At 32.4% G+C, this 16,056-nt stretch overlaps 1 protein-coding gene across 1 annotated transcript in view; it reads left to right on the forward strand.

Moving 5' to 3' along the window:
• LOC128215198 (glutamate receptor ionotropic, NMDA 3A-like) overlaps window positions 1-16,056 on the forward strand; it is a 74,878-nt gene that overhangs the window by 42,749 nt on the left and 16,073 nt on the right. The gene's annotated exons all lie outside the window — the stretch shown is intronic.

The following is a 16,056-nucleotide window of genomic DNA, read 5'->3' on the forward strand; positions in this document are numbered from 1 at the left end:
CAAAAGTGACACAGTATTGGCTCTACCCAGGAAACGGACTCAAGTGTAATTCATATCATTTAACAGTCGTCTTTACAATCCAGACAAAATAAATTAATACATACCAACACACGTCAATCTTATATATTCACTAATTTCAGAAATGTTTATCATATCATTGCTTTTATTGCATAATTATAATTAAAAGATGAGTTTGGGCTTTAATGGATGTCATTTTTTTAACTAGTTCTCTCGGGATGCTTAGAATATCGTGTAACGGCAGAAATATGTTTCACAGTTTTTTAAAAAAGCAGTCGAGTCCCGTTTGCTCGAGTTTTGTACAAAGGGCCGAATTTTGTATACTACATATTTATAATAAACTACGTCGGCATTGCTCAAATAACCTGGCTCGTGTTTTTGTGTCCGTCTGTAAAGGTTTTCTTGTCAGTTGTTCTTATATTCTTGCAAGTTTCAATTAGAAAATTATTTAGTGTATGTACCTGTCTAAACCTCATTAAAGATTGATAAATGAAACTATTTTGAAAAAATTAAACAACAACTCTTCGTAAATACCGGCTAAGATCACAGTGTTCAGAAAAAATGTACAGCTTCTTCTCATTTCATTCAATACTTCCCTAAAGATATTATGTCATATTGTATCCTCAAGGGCATTTCTGTTCTCCTAACGTTACTTTATGCTTTATTTATTTTGACTTGTGCGGGCTTCTGTCGGCAAATTTGGTCTGAGGCTTCCTTGGAATTGTATTTGTTATTTTTTGAGGATGTTGGACTTATTGGCAAGAGCATTACATACGACATTAATCATCATCTTTATGTGAGAGATTATATAGTTTACATCATTCTGCATTTCACATAGCTAGTTTTTCTTTCGTATCAAGACTATAGTTGCCATTACTGTTGTTAAATAGTGTGATACTTGCTCTTTTAAATAAAAAGGTTGATTGCGGAATTCTTATCTGTTATTACCAGTGAGAAAATATTGAAATTGCCTCTGTTGGCAATATATTTAGAGATATTTATAGTAAAACGACCCCTTCGATACACTGTACATTATTTCTGTAATATTTAAAAATCAACATTCAAATGTATTCATTTTAACACCGTACACAACTAAAACTCTGATTTTTGGAACACATCACCCCCCTCCTGAAATTTTGTATTGATATTTTATTTCAACTCAACGATGCAAAATATGTAATCCCTCCAAAATAATATCTTTTCTGTCGCTGTTTTTTACCCAGTTATTTTTCTCAATATCTGCTTAACAAAGCAGGAACTTTTTATGTCGTTTTGGGAGAAATTTAATGCTACTCGCTTTGTCATCTTGGCAAAAAGCGACAGTGTAATCACCATTAATTATGTGCAAGTACTTTTGATGTAATTGATTATTTTGAAGAAGAAAGTCAAAACAAAACCTACAGAGCACTTAAAGAGTGTCTTCGTTAGAGCATATAAGAACATTTCACTTAACGTTTGTATACTCGCATCATGGCAATAAAAGCAAAGGAGATGAAGCCAATCTTGACAGCATTGTAAAATCTAATTTCAATAGTGAAATATATGAAGTATACGTGGATATGTAGTTGGTTTTTACCAGTAATGCTGTCCTTGATGTCTATCAAGCCTAATCATATTTCATGTATGAAAGTAAATGTAGCGCTGACTACCAAACTTTCATAAAGCATGCTTTAGTTGGGACATAACTAATCATTTCCTAATGTAAGTGTTTGGGACTAAAACGAATATAAATTGAAATATACAGTATCAAAATCAGGGCAGGAATGCTAATATACTTGTAGAATATAAATGAAATCAACAAGGTACCAGAACGTCTTCACCGATTTGAATATAAAAACATATTGTTTGACGTGTCTGATATGCACAAAAGTGATCAAGTCAGGGAAGTAGTTCCATACCATGTTTAGCACAAATATTCATAACTTACAAATAATACCTCCATTGAAATATAACCGATCGCTCAGCTCCACTGACAAATAAATAGTTTATGTAAAAACTTCATTACATTTATGCTGTCATTGATCTGCGAACACATCGTTTTATTTGTCAAGCGGAGGGTCATTTTCCCAACCGCGTCTCGTAAACTCTGTCACCGGTACTCCCAGCTGTGATCAGTCAGTGTGCACTGTATATAATCGTTAGGAATTATTATATCCTCTTAAAAGTTGACTTAGAAATGAGGCCGTTTAGGTGGACAAGAATAAATTGATGGAGCATAATTTGTTTAAGAAAGCTTTGCATTTTTTTATTTATTAATATATTCGGTAATATACAATAATTATATTTAACATCGTTACTTCTTTCCTTATTACTGTATTTTGATAATAGCGTGTATAGGTTATGAGAACGTTTCTTGAGTTATGTCCGTACTACAAGGGAATGCCTTTGGTTTAGATAATTCGTCTGCATGTTAGCAAGTTCCACTACCATAATGTTAATGTTAAGTTTGATGTCATTCGTTCCCATTTAAGGCCAGATACACTTGAAAGAAAAATGCTTGGTGATTTTTAATCTGTTAAATAAGTGACTCAAAATACATTATTCATACTACTTGTTATTTTCGATCTTTAATTGTAATGAAACTCAACGTGAACATGTACATTTTGAATAATTTATACGCATAGAAGCGCTTGGTTTTTGTTAATCTTATATTCGGTATTGTTTTGCCATTTTCTTTCTCTACACGAAAACCCCCATCTCAGATGAAAGCATAATAATATTAACCTACCAGACATTAATAAATCTTATACTTGAGTATCGACGACACTAAAGCAGACATACATTTACTTTCGATAACCTTAAGATAAGCTTTCCATCATGAGGATGCAAAGAAGTTTAGTGCATTTTAGGTATTTACATACATATTTTAAGTCCATGTTTAATTTATTATGATTAGCCATGATATTATTTTTGAATGGATTATACTTTTGAATAACATCTAAAAAGCGTTTTTGTTTAAATGATATTTTAGAGGAAGGTTATACAAAAGTGTAGTGTAGATTATTATTAATTTGCTCCTGAAAAAAAAAATGCCAACACAAACAAAGCTTTGGGGAAAATTTCAATGATTAATACAAACGTAACATATTGTAAGTTAAAAACAAAACTTTACCACTAGCATGTTTTGTATTAACAATGGATGGCTTGCTTTAAGACCATGTCCCAAAAGGCATAAAAACACACAATTTTTCCCCATATTTTTTATTCAATATGTTCCTTAAGATATTATGTCATTCTATATGCTTTGGGAATTATACATCACTCATCAAATATTTATATATTAGGCCCTTTTTATTTAATTCTATGTTTTACGAACACCGCCGCTCAAAAAAACTCATTTTTGAAATAAAAATAAAATTGTGATTTTCGTTTTTTTTTATTTCCGCCGATGAAACTTTATCGCGGCAAATCATTTAAAACAGAGGACATCGCAATAGTTGTAAAAATATTGGTGTAAACATCTCTGAAAAAGTTTAAACCAATGGAAAACATTCATTGGATTTGCAGGCTGGTGCTAAAACCCTGGTATCCGGTACCTGGTATCCCCCGGTATCCGGTATCACTTTCTGATGATATCAGGGTTAATATCAGATGATAAATTCAAGTATCCACGGTCCGGTATTAATTGCTTTTTGACAACCAATGCATACTTTAAATAACACAGTATCAACATAATCCGGTATCATAAACTGTGATAACGGCTTTTCTCGATATCGATACCTGGTACCGGGGTTTAGCTCAACCGGATAATCATTTTCGGCAGGGTAACTTCCGGTTTATTTCCGGGTTATAACAGCGATAAATATGGACTAATTATCGTTCCAGGTTTGTTATTATTTATTTATTTTTATTTATTAGATTTGTCATTTAAATGAGTTTATATTTCATTATTGCGATATAATTTGAATGTCATGAGCTATAAATCGCTTGACTGTTTACCTGTTAAGTTTAGTTCTGGTGGGTGGGGTAGAGGGTTCAGAAAAGACTGCGGTTACTATTCTTATTGGAGTATTATTAATAACAAAAAAATATCATCTATTCTAAAACCTTTGTTTCGAAAGTTAACACAAATAATACATTAGGCTGTTTTACTATCTGACAGTGATAATCTATAATGAGGAATCTTATGTATATTACCAGGTACAGCATAACTATGTAATAGTCATATGAATGAACATATATAAATTATCATCAATATAAATTATGATATTTATACTGCTCTGTGTGTTTTATTACTATGTAATAAAATGTTTACATAAATAAGTCTGAGAGTATCTTATTTTTTTATAAAAAAATATACTTTTAATGTTCCATTCCTTTCTTTACAGATATGATTCAAATATGCTGATGTTATCTACTGAGACCATCACTTTCAATGAAGAACATCACTACAATCGGTTGGGCTGCTAGATTGGTAGCAACATAATGTAAGCGAGTGCTTGTTGAAACTCTATTGTTGGTTGGGCATCTATTGCTTACTGGACCACTATATTGGATGAACCATACGTGTTGGTTGAACAACACTTACTATCAATGGATGGACCGGAAGTGTTGGTTGGACTTCCAGTGTTGTTTGGACTGCTTGTTGGACAGATTGTGTGATGGACAACTAGTATTATTTGAATCACTGTTGAATAGACAGCTTTTGTTTTATCAGATAGCTATAATCAGCTGAATTACAAGTTCCTGGATCGCTAGTTCCTGGCGGATAAATATTCCCTGTATAGAAGGAAACAAAAAAGCTCTTTTGCAAACTGTAACAATGACATGGTTGGTGAATTGGTATCAGACAATTTGCAGCCAAGACAACACAGTGAAGAGGTATCCGATTCGTTAAACTCTAAATGGCAAATTTACCAATAATAGTTGATTATTTTTATGTCACTTGTCTATTATAACATGCATTTACAAAGTATAAAGAGTGATTAATGAAAATATGAAGTGAACTTGTCAGATAAAGCAAAAACAAATGTGCACACACTTACATATTGACTTGACATTAAAATAGAAAATCCTAGAGAATACATCATAGCTTTTGCTTTTCTGTGTGTTTTGTTTCCCGACCAAAAAATAAAATTCCAGAAATGTAATTTTATTTTTATTTTTATTTCCTCCTCCTCTGACACTTCATAACTCTGGCCGTTCGTGAAACATATAATTAAAAAAGGCCTTATAAATGTTGACTTCGGTGGAAAAATCTGATATGAGGCTGCCTTGAAATCTATGTAAATGTTTTAAATTTTGGTTATGAGAATACGCATGACATAAATACTAATATGGTTGATTACATATTTGCACCGTTCGGTTCGGTCTGTTTATTTGGTTCCATTTCCAATATAAATTAGTATGCATTGTCACAACGTTTTAGTTGCACAAACCGATATTTGCTTAAATTGACATTGACTGTACACGATATTTATTGCACTGTAAAACAATTGAGAAACAAATAACACCACTGACTTAGCCTAGCATAGCATTATCATGGTAGGGATTCAAAATAAATATATACCATCTCCTTTATTCATCAAATAGATCATCATATTTTTTTCATTTTTACAAAGGTGTAAGTGTTATTCACCAACGACAACATACAATCAAAAATATGAAATACAATAATCAACATGTGTCAATGAATTTAAAATGAAAGCAATTTATAAACAGAAACAAACGAACATCATAGTAATAAGTGAAGAGGAAAAAGTAGCATGTAAATTGAACGATGTTGAAAATAAAAATCCCAAATATTTTAGCCATTTTGTCACCGCTTTTCTCGTTTCAAAAGAGATGTCTCCTATAAAGTTTAATGAAGCAGCAACACTTTATGTCGTTTTTTGGAGGAATTTAGTGATGATCGCTTTGCTATCTCGATTATAGTGGCGTTGTAATAACCTTTAACAATATACAAATACGTATTGTGCTAACGTTTTCTTTCACAAATAACAACCGACATAATTGAAACATTATTTTCAATTTACATATTTTGGCAGGTGCATTATGCCATCGAGACATAAAATAATGACATATTGCTACAGCTGTGTATAACAAATTCACTTAATTTTTAAAATAGATTAAATAAGATGAAAGCAGACTTGACCATCATTGTAAAGAGTGAGTTTGAAATAGTCGAAGGAATTATGCCCAGGACGAATTAATGAGTGTGAATTCATTGTCAAGGAAGGCCGTCTTTGAACGCGAAAATATTGAGACAGCTTGAGAGTATTCATGAAAGACAGCATTATATAGGAAGGGCAAGTACATAAAAAGGTCCAGCATATTGTGTCAAATACAAAACGTAAGGCCCTATTTGAACGTTAAGTTTTTGCATATTTAGAGATCATAAAACGTTTGAAGTCTAGTTAACATGAAATATAACAGTAACTGCGATGCAGACACAGCAACAATAAATAAACCCAGACAATCATACTATTCTTCACACAAAATGTACTAGCTTATACGAAATCCAGCACTATTATTACCACACTTTCTTTTATAAAACAATATGTTGCAAGCCAAATTCAGACAGAAGAATTGATCTGAAAATCATGTTTGCACATTACCATATAATATAAAATTTCCATTACCAAAATGATTTGTTGATGATTGCTTTGCTTAATATCTAGTGGTGTAGTTTGTTCTACAAAACATCAAGGGAAATATCTCCCATTGGAATACAATCGATAGCTTCAGCTCCACTGACAAAAAGCAGTTCATATATAAAGACTTCATTTCATTTATTTCGACCGCTGTGCTGTGAATACATCGTTTCATTTGTCAAGCGGAGAGTCATTTTCCCAACCGCGTCTCGTAAACTTTGTCACCGATTGTCCCAGCTGTGATCTGTTAGCGTGTAATGTAAATAATTGTCAGGAATTATCCTCCTATGGTGTTTACTAAGAAATTAGACCATTTACTTGGGGGAAAAGACAAGCTTGATTGATTTTAGAACGCTTTGCTATAAGATTTTTTTTCATAATTTATAAGCATGTAATGGAAATTAACAGAAACAAGCTTAGTAGTCATTATCATAAAGTAAAACCACCGAGGCACAAGGCTAGAGCTCAAGAGAAACTAAACGTTAGACACGAAAAGCACACACAAAACAGAAAGATAACACAAAATAGCTAATCAATATCTTTTTGTAAAATCATCAACCACAATTTAATTAAACCGTGATTTTCTTAATTTGTCATTTTTATTTATGGCTGCATTGATGTTGATGTAAATCATCCTGGGGAAGGTTTCTTCGATAGAGGTATAAACAAGAACAAAGAATGTTTTAGAGGCATCGTGAAATTGGCCCACATGGGAATGAAATACCGAATCCCTGCAAATAGAGTGTCATAAACGTTTAAAAAAATAAAAATATTGTGTTTTTTTTTGTATTTTTGTATTCCAAAGACAGGTGATATGATTTACAATAACAGTCAGATTCATTATGAAGATCAATCTTATCTACACGGGAATGCATTGGTATACTCGTCTTTTTGAATTTAAAAATACAGCCCAAAATAGGGAATATACAATCAGTACCAGGCATAAAATACTATAGATAAAATGAAACAAACAGTTGAAAAAAATGATATGTTGCATTTTAACCTAATGATGTAAAATGTAATCTTCTAACAGTATTAGATTTTTTGTTATAGTTTTACTTGTGTCCGAAACATTGTTTCAATTTGAGAGTGGCGTTTTGTTGATTAGATAATGCGAAAAACACAACAACTCAAAATTAAACTGTAACTGTGAACAGCTACCAACAGCAACATATTTAGGCAGGTGATTTATGCATTCGTTCCATCAAATGATAACTATTGCGACATATTTGCTAGAAAAATTCAATTCATCCTTATCAAAATCAGTGAGGTGGAGTTACTCCGGATCAGCATTGAACAGAGCAGATCCAATATTTGCCAGATAATTATGTAAAGGTGACTAAAACATATGTACTTATTGGCCGGAAAGGCCTTCCCTTGTCTATAAAACCCGGAAATGTTCTGACAGTTGCCATGTTAACACGAACGTTCACGATTAAATAGGAAACCAAAAAAAAATCGAATAAAATGATGTCGGTACAAGCCAATTTTGTGAACAAATTAAGTTCCGTTTCGGGACTTGTATAACTGATCAAAACAAATAAAAGTAGTTATAATTCTTTGATGGTTCTACATTCATATGCGAAAAAACCTGGGCAAATTCTCCAGAATAGGTCATGACACTAGGGCTACCATGATTACTACAATAAGTCTTAATAAAACATCTATCTATGGGACACTCCAATTTGAATATTGAATATTGACAACATGGCTCTAAAACAATTCTGATTGCCTAAAATGTGTGTGTATTCCATTCAATGCAAGATTTGTGTATGTGGCAGAGACAGAGATGTATACACACACACACAATCAATAAACACAGACGATCATATTATGTAACAGTTAGCTACAAATCTTACACTATTAATGTCACAATTATTCTTAAGTAACAATATAAATCAGCTTGTAAACATAATGAAGGATAATCCAAACCATGTTTTGCACATTACCTTAACATCATAAAGTCTCCGTTACTGGAGTGCCTTGTTGATGAATGCGTTACTTAAGTTCTGATGTTGTTGTGTTTTGTCTTCAGAAAATCAGGGAAACTATCCCAAATTTAAATAAAATCGATAGATCTAGCTCCACTGACAAATAACAGTTTATATAAAGAGTTCATTACATTTATTTCGACCGTTGTGCTGGGAGTACATCGTTTCATTTGTCAATCGGAGATATATTTTCCAAACCGCGTCTCGTAAACTCTGTCACCGGTTGTTCCCACTGTGATCCGTTAGCGTGTAGTGTAAATGAGTGTTAGAAATTATCAACGAGAGGAGTTGGTTGAGAAATAACACCATTTACTTGACAACAAATATTTAAGGTGAAAAAAGTGCTGTAATTCAATATGATATAAATAATTGCCGTATTAATCTAATAGTTTAATTAACTACTTTTCGAAATAATTCAGTTTTAGTAAAAAACTAACTTAGCTAGATTTAAATAATAGCTATTAACTAAAATACATTTGTTTTTTGAGTCCGTTCCACGTTAGATTGGCGTGACTTTTGAAAAGCCTCCCGAAGGTTTCTCTGGTATCTTTTACTCGAAAAACAACTTATCTGTTGACATCATTCAACCTTTACTCTATTTATAGTGTGTTCTTAGTAATTAAGACAGATTTGTTTTGTTTTAATATTGCATCAGCTCTATACATTTAGGAAACACATTTACAGAATAAACACACAGAAATTGAAGTCAATAACAATATGCTTCAAAATGCGTCTGCAATTGTGCGATTGTAAAACATATACTGTTGTACTTTTGAGTTAAAAGTATAAAAATATCTTAGTTGTATGATTCAGCCTTTACTACACCTTAAATCTTTTATACAACAGCAAGGAATTTGGCAAACAGAATGTGCTGACCAATTAAATGTTATATTTATGATATATATGAATCAGTCGGTGTGATTATTGTTAGAATAATACATTGTTGACCATGGTTATAAACAACCTCATTAAAAATAATATTTGTCTGATCGTAATGATTTTACTTGGGCAAATATCAACCAACGACATGGACAATAACATCGTATGCTTTTCATTAGACCCGTTTTTAGAAAATACGTAGTTGAAGAGCAATACATGATTTGAAACAGTAATTGTTTTAAAATAACTTATTTATTATCGGAATTTAAGAACATCATCTTTTGTCGTGAATATGCATGTAGACGTCAATATTTCCATTATTCAAATATATTTTGTTTAACGCAAATGATTTTAACGTAAGTCTCAATATGTCAGTAAAAATCTTTACTTTCTTGTGGAAATCCTTTGTGGCCTTGATGTAAATTTCTGGTAAAATGTAGAAATCGGTTCCCGATAGGTCTCTTTACTGCTCAAGGCGTGTGTTGTTAACGGCAAACTATGTTAACCTACCTTCAGAAGGCTTGCTGGTGTCCTTATTGCCTAATTGTCGGCCATTTTTGTGCAAATGTACTGTATATAGTAACATATGTTTAATCCGTGTTTAATGCCGCCTCGTCGGAATACTTTCAATGCACAAAAATATAGTTTATTATTCAGGACCTCATTCGATAATAAAATATATTCAATTTCACTTAACTAATGCGAGGGCGAAATGATTTTTTTACGAAAATTCAGATCAAACGTTATTGTAAAAACAGGAAACATTATAGGGGGCGCATTTGGCCATGACCCTTATCAGATTGGCTACCTCTCAATATACACGGAAACAGACAAATGAAAAATGAGATCTATAAATAAGGCAATCGTTTGTCAAGTCTATTAATGCAATAACAAAACTTCAACTTCCTGAACTGCTTAATCTCTAGACACAATTCACGAACTACATTAGACTCGCAGACAATTTGATTTTGCGTCTATAAAAAATTGGATATGACATGATTTTAGCATTGACTTTAAAGCGTTATGACGTACATTCCTTAAGTTGTATATTCATTGATGTTTGAGCAGGTGAACTCATTTCGTTTAGTTTCTATTATATCTGAAAACCGATGAAGGAGACACTGGATGTATCTCCATCATATACTATGTTTTTTTCCCCAATAGTCTACAACAAATATTTCACTATACTATTATTATTCAAAAGCCTTCACAATATCTGATGATATAATTTTTTATTATAATGATGTACGGAAATGAACGCTCTAAGTTTCTTGAAAAAGAACATTCATTACCGGTATAATGTCACCACTTTTCCCCATAAAACATTAAATATGTCCCTTGACGGTTAAAAACACATACACCCTGTTTTCAATTTTGTTTGACGTTTATCCTTGTACATTGAGACAGAATCTTCGTGGGGCTACTTAGCTGTTGATTGCTCTTTCGATTGATTATTGTTTCATGTTGATACCCAGATTAAACTGAATTACGTTCAAAAGGAAGGTACAACACAATTTGCAAAAGTACTGCAATAAAATTTAATTCAAAATGTATGCCACCCGGAATATTATGCCCATTTGCTTCAAACCTATTCAGACGTGATCTCATTATTCACTCAGGAATATTGTCTCACATGTCGTTAAATACTCATCGAGGCCAAACTAAAAAAGGGCGAATAAGCGATTGATTAATATTAAGCTTTAGTAGAAATATGTGGACTTTTGTATTTTCTTATTTTGTTAATTTGGTTTAAATATCACCATTATATTTTAAATTCGAGTAAAAAACGGCCAGAGCACAGTCAAATAATGAAATATGGTAATAAACGTAACAAGTACGTGCTATATCAACAACACACACGCACACACACACGCACACACACACTCGCGCGCGCGTACACACACACGCGCGCGCACACATCAAATAGGTGATTTTGGAAACTTACCATATACATTAAACACAAGCAAAACGTGTACCCATACTATCAGGTATCTCCATGAAAGTGATGTAATAAGATTTAATATCATCCCACTGGGCCCGAAATAAAATTACTTCACTGTAACGATTCATTCGAAAATTATAACCACAACTACTTAGTAGTTTGCACGTTATGACTTCTTGTATTGTTCCTCTGCATATTACTTGTTGAGTGGCTGTTTGGCCTTGACCCTTGTGTTTAAAAAAGTGTTAGTGTTTTTTCAATTCAAGTTAGAAAAAAGGCAACGTTACCATTAGTTAATAAATGTCACTTAGATGCTTTATGAATACGACCCTAGCTTTGTTACTGTAGATTTTATTGTATTATGAAATCAAAGTTATATTTCCGCGTTCTGTGCAGAAGGTCGAAAATGTTTCTCAGAGCTAATTTGCCAATGCGACACCTTTCTAATGTCAGTACATATAAGCACAATAACAATTAGAATGAACGCTTAGTTGTTATGTCATATATATATGTAATGGAAATTTCCCATGCTCAATTTAGCAACTACGCCGTAATACATGTGAACTGATCAAGTCTTTTTTTCCATCTGCAAAAACATCATATATAATATTAACTTTTTTCCAAGAAGTTCCCTGAAAATGCTCAGCAGTGTTATATAGTTTTTACATACTTTCGTTTTTTGTTGATGAGAATGTTACTGCCTTGATAAAAAAACGATATAAATGGGGAAACTAAATGAAAAATAGGAACTATAAATAACGCAGTCGCTTGTCAAGACTTTCAAGTAAAAAGCCTAAATAACATTAAGTATCTAATGTAGAAAATGTTAGGGAAGTACAAGCCATCGAGAATATCGGGCATATCAGTTGTACTTTTGCTTACGGTTTATGAACGGAAATATTGAATGATATGTAAACATTCTTAGTTTCAGTGTTGGATAAATTTTTTTACACTGTGAAATACATTTGTGTTATGTCAGAAAGATACATCTGTGTTCACATGACAAACAAACGCACTACTGAAGTGACCTCCAAATGCTTTTTGCATCTATTTATTTAGGCTTGAAATGATGGGTATGTTTCTAATGCAGCGCGGCGTGTTTTTGCAATTGTCGTCTTGGTTATATTTCCGATTTAAGTTTAAGCATCTCTGATGAATTTCTATATTCCATGACTTTGCAATTTGACAGAAGATTTAAATGAAGTTGAACTTTTGAGGCAAACGGATTTTTTAATAAAAGTGCAAACTTGTCTTATTGAATTTCATTAGCTGCAACACATGTTGTATTTTGTTACAAATCATTTCAAATTTAGCCACAAAACATATAATCAGTCACCTTCCTTTTGTTAAGTCAATGTTGTTATATGTTAATGTAAAGACCTATTTTCAAACGCTTTGCAAAGCAATCGTTCTTCCTGAGGTTAAGAATACTTGTTTTCGAAGATTGATATCCTTTTCGGTTGATTACAATCCCACGAGAGCATCATTTTCCTATCCAGGCATCAACATTACCGATACAAACCAAACTAGACGGAAATGTGTTAATATGAAAACATTTTTATAGGGAAAGGGCATTGTAGGATTGTTTTTAAAACTCTATAGCTGTGTTAGATAAGGCTATCAATGTTTTCAACGTAGAAGAAGGACATCAAAAGAAAGCACACACATCCATCAACAACCATGTACAGTAAACCATTATAAATACTTGCTTTGTTTAAATGAAACATCAATAAGTTCACAAGTTCTTCATATCAGCATTATAGCATCGTGGGATTCATCTACTAAGTCAAATCTGAACTATGTGATAGTTGAAGTCCCATCCATTGCCACGTTAAGGATTATGGTGGGTTAAGCTGGTGAGGAAATCGGATATTAGATATATATATAACTGCCTTTTAAAGAATATGTGTTATGGGGTTCTCTTTTTATACAAAGAAAGAAATGAAACAGTTATTTACAGGCGTTCTACTATTTCACGCAAGAATTGATATAAACGGATCCGTCAATTGATCATTTTTGACGTAGCTTCTCCCTAGGTATCGATCGCATCATCCGTTTTGCCTTCGTGACCAAAGTTTTCAGCCTAAAGATTTGTAATTGGCGCTTTAGATAAACTCTAGATGTTATCATTTAGTTTAGATAGGTCACGTTATGTCTTTGAAATGGAAATTACATAGGGTCATGTACTTGTATTTGCATCTGGTAAACCTAATACAAGCAAGAGAAAAAAGTGAGAAGCCCTCCAGCTGAACAATTATTGAAATATTCTAATGACAAACGTTCCAGCTGAAAACAGAAACCAATTGGAATAGAAGATACTTCCATTTATGGTTTCATTTTTTTATTATTGGGTTAACTTACGAAATGATATATATGTACCAGCAAGTGACACAAAGGACATAACACATACATTTTAACATGCATAAATTTCTGTTGTGTAATCATAAATGGTAGGGTATATAATTGGTTGTCTAAGGTTCCCTGTCTAATATTTAAAAGTGAATGCTATACTATATCGTAAGCTACCAAGGTAATTGATAAATGAAATTGTTGATATGGTTCTGATTACATTAATTGATGGGTTAAGTAAAAAAGAGATAGAAGTAATATAATTCCCATTAAAAAACAACATAAAAATCTCACAGAAAACAAACTCAAACTGTATAACTGCAGGATACCTATAAAGACAAAAGATAACAAATCCCGCAAATAAGAACAACTTGTTTTCTTGCATAACACTTATATCAATAAAACTTCATAGTATTGATCGGAAGTATCAACTGACAATGGCTGTCACATGACTTCATAAGAGTGTTGTTTAATGAGGAAAGCTCCAAGCCGTGTTCCTAAGTAGTCTGTTGTCTCAGTAGTTTCTTCATAAATTGACTAGTCACTGAATGCGATTGTATGTTAAAGTGATAATTACATTACTTACTGGCCGTATTAAGTGTCTTTCTTCGTAATTGTAGTATATTTATATTACATAGACTTATCAAGATTTTAGTTTATCTGTGTTCGTGATGAACCGTTTATATGTTATGTCTTCATACTCTTTGTTCACAGGTCACGTTCGGTTCTGTCTTTTCATTCATGGAATGTTTGAGATGCTTCTTAAATACCCCCAACATGACCATAATTCCTGTGAATATCGGGACGACGATGATTAGTAGTTTGTGACCATTTACAGCTAAAATATCCTGATATAAATTTACTTATTACTCTACGTTTAATAATATATTTGAAATGAAAAGTCCAAACAACAGATCAACATAAACCGTACTTTGTAATAAAAAAGGTAAAAAGTTATCCTAGATTTGTATACTATATCAAACATCAATGGCAATACATTAGGTTCAAATAGAAAATATTTCATAATTCGACATTTTAATCAAGTAAAAGGTTGAATTATACCGGACTGTATAATAAATGATTTCTTTGAAAAATATTTACAATGTGCTCTCGAAATATTAACGGCAGTTGAGATTACACAAGATTGAATTGAACTGTTTTATGATATCCTTATTTAAGAACAAAATACCAAAAATAATTGTTTTATGAAGTCGTTTTAATACGTGAAACATAATTTTAAATGAAAACTAAAATGTGGCCACAGAAGCCCCAAATTCCCGCCTTTGTTACAGAATCAAGGCCAATTATGTCGAGAATTATACAACTTTTGATATCGAATATATTCAGTCATATTTGATCACTCAAGTTTATATGAACTAAACTATGAAATACAAACCTTGTCCTGTTTAAGAAATTATGCTATTAAAATTGACCCCACCTTCAGACTAAAATTATATGGTATAGTTAAGTATATAAGTAACTTCAAATGCTCTATATGCCGTCATTTAATTATATAATAGCCAATCGTCTAGGCACAACCACAAACCAAACCCTTCATATACAAGTTAACATAGTAAATTGCCAAAGAGCTCCCCTCACTAACGGAGCCACACGTTATACCCCAGGTGCACAACTTCAAATGCTTGGAAATATTCCCGAAATGACCCTAGCTCTCATATTTTCAGGCATACGCAACACAAACCTGCATTCTATAACTCTGCCATATTGTCATTTTATGAATTCATGCCTTGTTCATCATGTTTTATGTTTGTACTGTTATGGCCAAGGGCAATATGCCGATTTTCCATTTAACTTTGCTCGTAATAAAACATTTCATGTCATTTTGACATGAAGTTAAATTTCAAAGACGTTGTTATGCATTCTACTTGTGATTTTTGAATGAATCATACATAAATCCATTTAAACAACAACGATGAGCTCAATAGATTAAAATTTTAAATCTCACCTCTCAAATTCAATTTATCTTAGCGGTCATTACTAAGGGTCATGTACTTTGTAATGCATGGCTTTTTATTTTCAACATGAACTTATGTTGTGCCCGTTGTCCAAGAACAAACTAGAAATGTGTCCATAGGACACGGATGCCCCCACTTCGGTTTTTTGTCACAGAAAATAAGCCATAATGATTTTTGAAGTATTTTTGGCAAAAAAGGGCCGTAACTCCTAAATGACTAAAGCGATTTCCATGACTATCGAACTTGATCAAGATATTATGGTCACAAACATGTGTTTAAAGTTTGGTGAGGATTGGACAAACGGTTTT

This window comes from Mya arenaria, chromosome 13 (genome assembly GCF_026914265.1).
Source record: "Mya arenaria isolate MELC-2E11 chromosome 13, ASM2691426v1".
Taxonomy (NCBI): Eukaryota; Metazoa; Mollusca; class Bivalvia; order Myida; family Myidae; genus Mya; species Mya arenaria.